Here is a 6,365-nt window from a genome sequence, read left to right as displayed (position 1 = left end):
AATTTCCTTTTCTTTTTCTATTTCATTTTTTTTCTTTCCTCCTCTGCTCACCCGAGTCTTCTTCCCCGCCCGACGTCGTGCCCTAATCGCACGCAGCGGTTTCCTTCTCCCCCGAGAGTACAAAACCGTGCCCGACACTTCTTCTTCTTCTCCATTTCTCTTCTTCCCTATCACGCCGCTCCTCACCTGTGCCCTAAGATCTTGCCACTGACCCATCTCCTCTCTTCTTACCACCGGCCAAGTTTCTTCCTCCCTCGGAGTCACCTTCGGCCAAGGAGAGGATCTGTGCTGAGCCTCGACCTTTCTTCTCTTTTCCCCGATGCCGACGCCACAGGGAGTCGATCGGCCAGACGAACCCTAGGTATGGTCCCTGGGCGCCGGCCGAAGCTTCCCTTCCTCCTCACGCCAAGCAGCAACGCTCGTGTGCCCTAGACTTGGTCCACTGCCACCCTTACACGAGTGGGCTTTCAACCAGAGGCAAAGATCCAAGCCCTAGTTGCTTCACCCGTGACCTAGACCTCACCATCGGGTCTTCCATCTTCGCCACCAATCGCCGGTAGAGGGAATATCGAGTAGGTAAGGTGCACAGATTGTTATGGGATTAGGTGGTTGTGATGATTCTTGAGTTCATTCTGATCTAGACACTAAAATGTAGGTGTTGGTAATACAGATAGCACCTAAAGATCAGTGGTGTTTGGTGTTGAAGGTAAGATCCCTTATTTAAGAGTTGTGGATTTTGGTTTGGGACTAATACAGATACAAATGTGTTGATGGTGATGTAGGGTATTTGATTTAGAGGGCAGCACCAATTACCTCACTTCGGTCAGGTTTACTGGCAGCAAGTTGTCTCCGGCTGTGGATCACCGGCTGAGGTTTCGGAGTTGGGTAAGTTATGCTCGGTATTAGATTAAGTATGGATGAGATATATTCTATATTAGAATTGAGTTGATTATTTGAATTATGGTATAGTGTATCCAATTTGGAATTTCTTAATTTGATTAGGATTTAGTTTAGTTAATGGATGCATGATAGAATTAACTAAACTAAATATTGTGATACAGGACTTTGATTCGAGACAGTGTCTCGACGAGGGATCCATTTCAGATACGATCCTCTTATTGGAGGCGGGTACTTTGACTTATCGTTTTAGATTTGTCATTTGATATGCACAGTAGTGTTTTTAACAAATAGTAATGATTATGTTTCTTATCTACATTAGTTGGTCACTACCCGATACCTGTTACATGCTTGTTTTGTTTACTTGTTATGCATTTCATGTTAGTACCTACCTGATTATACATGTTTATAGGGGTAGTGACATAACCATGTTTTATTATGTTCAGGACCTAGGTTTTTATACCTTATCTGATCTGTGTACCTAGACCTCTGATTTGATTCATTGTCCTATGGTACACATTATGTAGAGATTGATAGGTTCAGGATATTTTGATGCTTAGTGTCATGCACCATCTCACATGATTGCATGCTGTGCGATAGTCGACTCCATTATTGTTGAGCACATCGCCAGTTACATGGATCTGCACACACAACCACTCATGGGTTAGTGGTTCTTATCATGCAGGGTGTGTTGCAGCAGTTTGCTCTGTCAAGGGCTCCGTTGGTCCACTCATAGATAGTGTGACGCAGCGTTGTAGCAGGACAGGGATCCCTCCTCTGGACTTGCTCAGGGAGATGAGAGCATTGAGCTCCCCCACTTATGATTTGGGGTAGGAGTATAGGTGTACTCCGACAGCATCCCGTCCACTCGGTCACTCATCAAGAGCAGTGATGGCAGAGTGCACGATTGTCATAGCCCTACCCACTCGGTCTCACCATCGTGTGTGAGATGGCTGACTGGCAGTAGGGGTGACCAGGACATATCATTGGCATCATACGCATTGATGCATTTATTGCTTGTGTTTGCTGCATTTATTTACTGCATATTGGTTGGATGCATATGTTTGACATGCATACAGGATTTTGATACCTCTCGGTCTGACGACCTTGCTATACTTATACCTAGGTCCTGGTTAGTATAGTTTTCTCCTGTTTATTTCAGTTACATTTATCATTCTTATATCAGGAGATTGTACGCATGATTAGTGTTAGTTGTTATTTACTTTATTATGCATATCAGTAGTTACCAGCTGAGGAGTTGACTCATGGTATAGCCTTAAATCTATATTAAATGTCACAAATGAGCTTATCAAATTAATAAATATATATTTCACTGAACCCCTTAATTAAACAATAATGTCGTAGTAACGAGCCCACGATCGATCCAAGGAACCAACGGTAGAATGTAATTTAGGATTGTCTTTTTATTCCTATTTTTGGGGTTTTCGATATAAAAATGGAGTTGGGGGTTTTAAAGCTTTGAATATAAATCTACAAAGGAAAACACAGCAGTAAAGAAATTAATCTAAAGCATAACTAAAACCCTATGTGCCAACAATCAAACCTTAACGCATTGTCACTCCTACATTGAGATTAAATCATTGACACACTCTTAAGCTAAGAATAAACAACAAGACATGAATGAATACGTTCTAAAGCAAAAATTAAATCTTAACTACTAAAACTAAGCTACTCAACAGTGCTGAAATTTAAGCTAAAGCAGAATTAAGAACAATTTCAAACTCTATTGAAACTAAATTACCCAATGCACTTGAATTAAAATAATTAATCCAAAGAACTATGATTACTGAATCAAAATATAATAAACTGAAATGGAAATCTATCAATAGTAAAAAGAATGCAAAATTTAAACCCTAAACCATCTCAACACCAAACCAATCTTCTCGGCAACTTCTCCTTGCCGTCACACAAGGAAACAGTAGAGAACACTCCAACTGTAATCGGGGAAGACAACCTCAGCAACTGAACTCATCTCAGCCTTCACCAGCATCATCGGAGACCACTCCAAACGAAACGGATGAAGATCGGAGCTGCCAACCTCAAGAAATCTGACAATCTGTGAGCTGCAACATTAGATCTGATGTGGAGAAGATGATGGATGAAATGTCGTCGGAAATGGTCCAGAAGCAGTGGAGGAACACCTTCAAAGCTCACGGATGGAAGCGGAACCACCGATTAGAGGAACACCTCGGAATCGGCGACGCGGTAGAACAGAGGTTTGCAGAAACAATTCTCGCCATAGGACCACCTTGGAGCAAGGTCAGATCGCCGGAAGCTGGACGCTAGTAGTCGGGAGCATCATCGCCGATGAATTCGCCGGAAAATGGATGTGGGAATAGAGATGGTGGTTGGAATCTCGCTGGAGAAATGTCGCGGGGACGAAGCTGCTGTGCGTGGAGGATTCGACGAAGGCACTGTAGCTACTGTAGCTTCTATTTAAATCAGATCTGGATCTGATCGGACGGCTGAGATGATTCCGAGCTAAATCAACGGTGAAAAGTCATCCAAAATCTGATCCGAATGTACTGATGTTGATCTAGGGTCTGGATCTACCCTCCCGTAGGTCGGATCGATCAGATCATCACTGGATGGCCCAGATCTGCCGATCTTCAATAAACGGTCCAGATTAAGTCGGGCTGGATCAATAGCTAGATGAACTCAGATCTGCATCAAAACTTCTGGATCTTCATCAATGGCTCAGATCTGCTCCCCATTAAATTCGATCGGCCAGATCTTCAACGGATGGTCCGGATCTGTCCTATTCTTGATGAACGGCCCATAATGCTCAATGGCTAGATCTTCTCGTTTGAACTCCGATTTGAGCCAAATTTTAGTCCAAATAGATCCAAATCCAAGATCCTTTGATGCCTACAAAATAAGAATCAAATATTAGCATCAAATAATATAAAAATAAAGTAATTTATAATTAAGTCCAAAAATACACACAATGCACAAAATATGATGTAACCATGATTTAAACTATGAAATCAACATCAAACCATGCATATATGAATCAAAATAATGCAGTAAAATCATGGTTATCAAATCCCCCACACTTAGCCTTGAACGTCCCGTGCAAGTAAAGAAAACTAAAAATCATCTCCATAAAAAATTCCCTAGCAATACCTAGAAGATAGTAAAAGGAATTTAAGTAAGATCATCTAAAGATCACAAACAATCATGAATACAATCCAAACAATAATCAGTAGGTATCATAGTTTCAATCCAATTGAAAAATTAAGCAAGTTGCAATCTCACAAGGGATTTATCTATTCTAGCTCTCACACTCAAGCATGTGTATAAAGTGGAGCTCTCTTAATGTCACTCACAACATTTCACTACCATAAGCTTGCTTATTTTCTAATTCTCCACCACTATAAACATAGCATACATGAATAATAAGGAATTTATCATGAAGAATTGAAATGGAAGTAAAAAGAACAATGGAAGTGAATGTAGTAGCAAAAGAAAAGGCATAAATGAAGAAAATGAGAAGATGAGAGTATTGGAGGAATATACTTGATGAGTTGACCAATTTGATGTGAAAAGAGATTAATACCATTTGTCATTACCAATTCAACATATCAAGCTAACCTCTCCTTCAATTTGATGGAAATCCAAGAATCTTGATACTCTATCTCCACACTTGATACTCTCTTTTCTTGCCACTGGTTTTTTTTTTTTTTATACCACTGTTTTCCACTTCAATTCTAGCATTTGGAGGCTCAAATAATCTCACTTCAACTTGTCAAGAAGAATTCCCTCCCCCACACTTAAAGTATTGTCCGTCTCGGGCAATGAAACACCACTTTGATTCCCAATGTATTAACACTCGAAGCCACTGTTTCTCTTTCATTTTTGTTGCAGCTTATGTGCTGTCCTAGCGCCATCAGATTCATCAAGATTGAATTCTGATATCTGGAATTCAGCTACAATCAATAAACATGATCTTATCTAAATCCAAAGAATCAAATCTACACAAGTTTCAGAAATCTAGACAAGGAAAACATGTTCACATAAATTTAGACAATTAGCCCAGAACTTCATATTCATTAACTTTCCTGCTCTTGTTAACAGAATTCAAACCAACTTCAGTTTGAAGCACAACTACAATCTCAGAAATCAAATTCTCAGCATCAACTTCAGAAAACAACAAAACAGTATAATACATCAGCAATTCTGGTTATTTCATTCGAATCCAGGATGTACTGCAATTTCCTGTAAATTGATTCATGTTCTGTTTCTGATATTTTTTTAAAATACAGCATCAAGGTTTCACAGCTAGAATCAGCAAGAGCAATACAATCAGCATCAACAGTTGGCACAAAAAAAACATTATATTCCTGTTAGGACCGATGGTCGCGGCTAGAGAGGGGGGTGTGAATAGCCGACCCCAAATCTTCGCGTTTCTTCCTACGATTAGGGTTAGCGCAGCGGAAATAACTAAATAGAAACGCAAAAAGGAAAGATCAAACCTCAAACTCGAACTCGACGATGTAACGAGGTTCGGAGATGATACTCCTACTCCTCGGCATGTCCGTAAGGTGGACGAAGTCTATCAATCCGTCAGTGGATGAGTCCCCGGAGAATCGGCTAATATAAACTCCTTATGGGTGGAGAAACCTCAACACAAACTCTTGCAACAGCAAGATCAGAGTACAAGTATAAGAAGCACAGCAAGATACAAATATAAAGATGAATGTAACAACTCTTGCTTGCCTTCTCGTCGTCGACTGAAATCTGAAGATGAAGCACCAACTTCACAGAATCACAGCAGCAGCTGAAACCAGTCGAAGAAGTCGAGGAAGCTCACGCGAAGCTTCGGAAGCAATGACTTGCAGAAGCAAGAAGGAAGAAGTAGCCTCGGACCAGAAAAAGAGTAAGAGAGAGTTCCTGCACTGTAGAAGCACTCAGCCCACTTATACCTGCATTCACCTGCGAAGAAGAGAAGACAGAAGACTAGCCGTTGTGAGCCAACGGCTAGTGCCAGACCGATCTGGCATCATCCTGATCGGTCTGGGGCTGATATGATCGGTCGTGGGGACCGATCAGGCTCTATGCTGATCGGTCCCCAGACTGATCAGCACACTTCACAGAGAGTTGCCCAACTCTCTGTGCGTACCCTGATCGGTCCCGGGGACCAATCAGGCTTCATGCTGATCGGTCCCCAGACCGATCAGTAAGCTCACAGAGGCACTGATCGCTTTCTGATCGGTCTCCAGACCGATCAAGAAACCACAGTATCACTGGATCGGTCACCAGACCGATCCAGGTCTTGGTTTTTGCCCAAACCATGTCCAAACCAATATCCGGTCAACCTTGACCTATTGGTACATCATGCTTAGCATCCGGTCACTCCCTTGACCTGCTAAGACTCCCCCGCCAAGTGTCCGGTCAATCCCTTTGACCCACTTGGACTTTTCTCTTCGTGTCAAGTATCCGGTCAC

Source organism: Zingiber officinale, chromosome 10A (assembly GCF_018446385.1).
Source record: "Zingiber officinale cultivar Zhangliang chromosome 10A, Zo_v1.1, whole genome shotgun sequence".
Classification (NCBI taxonomy): Eukaryota; Viridiplantae; Streptophyta; class Magnoliopsida; order Zingiberales; family Zingiberaceae; genus Zingiber; species Zingiber officinale.
The sequence above is the reverse complement of the archived record's forward strand: the minus strand, read 5'-3'. Positions refer to the sequence as shown.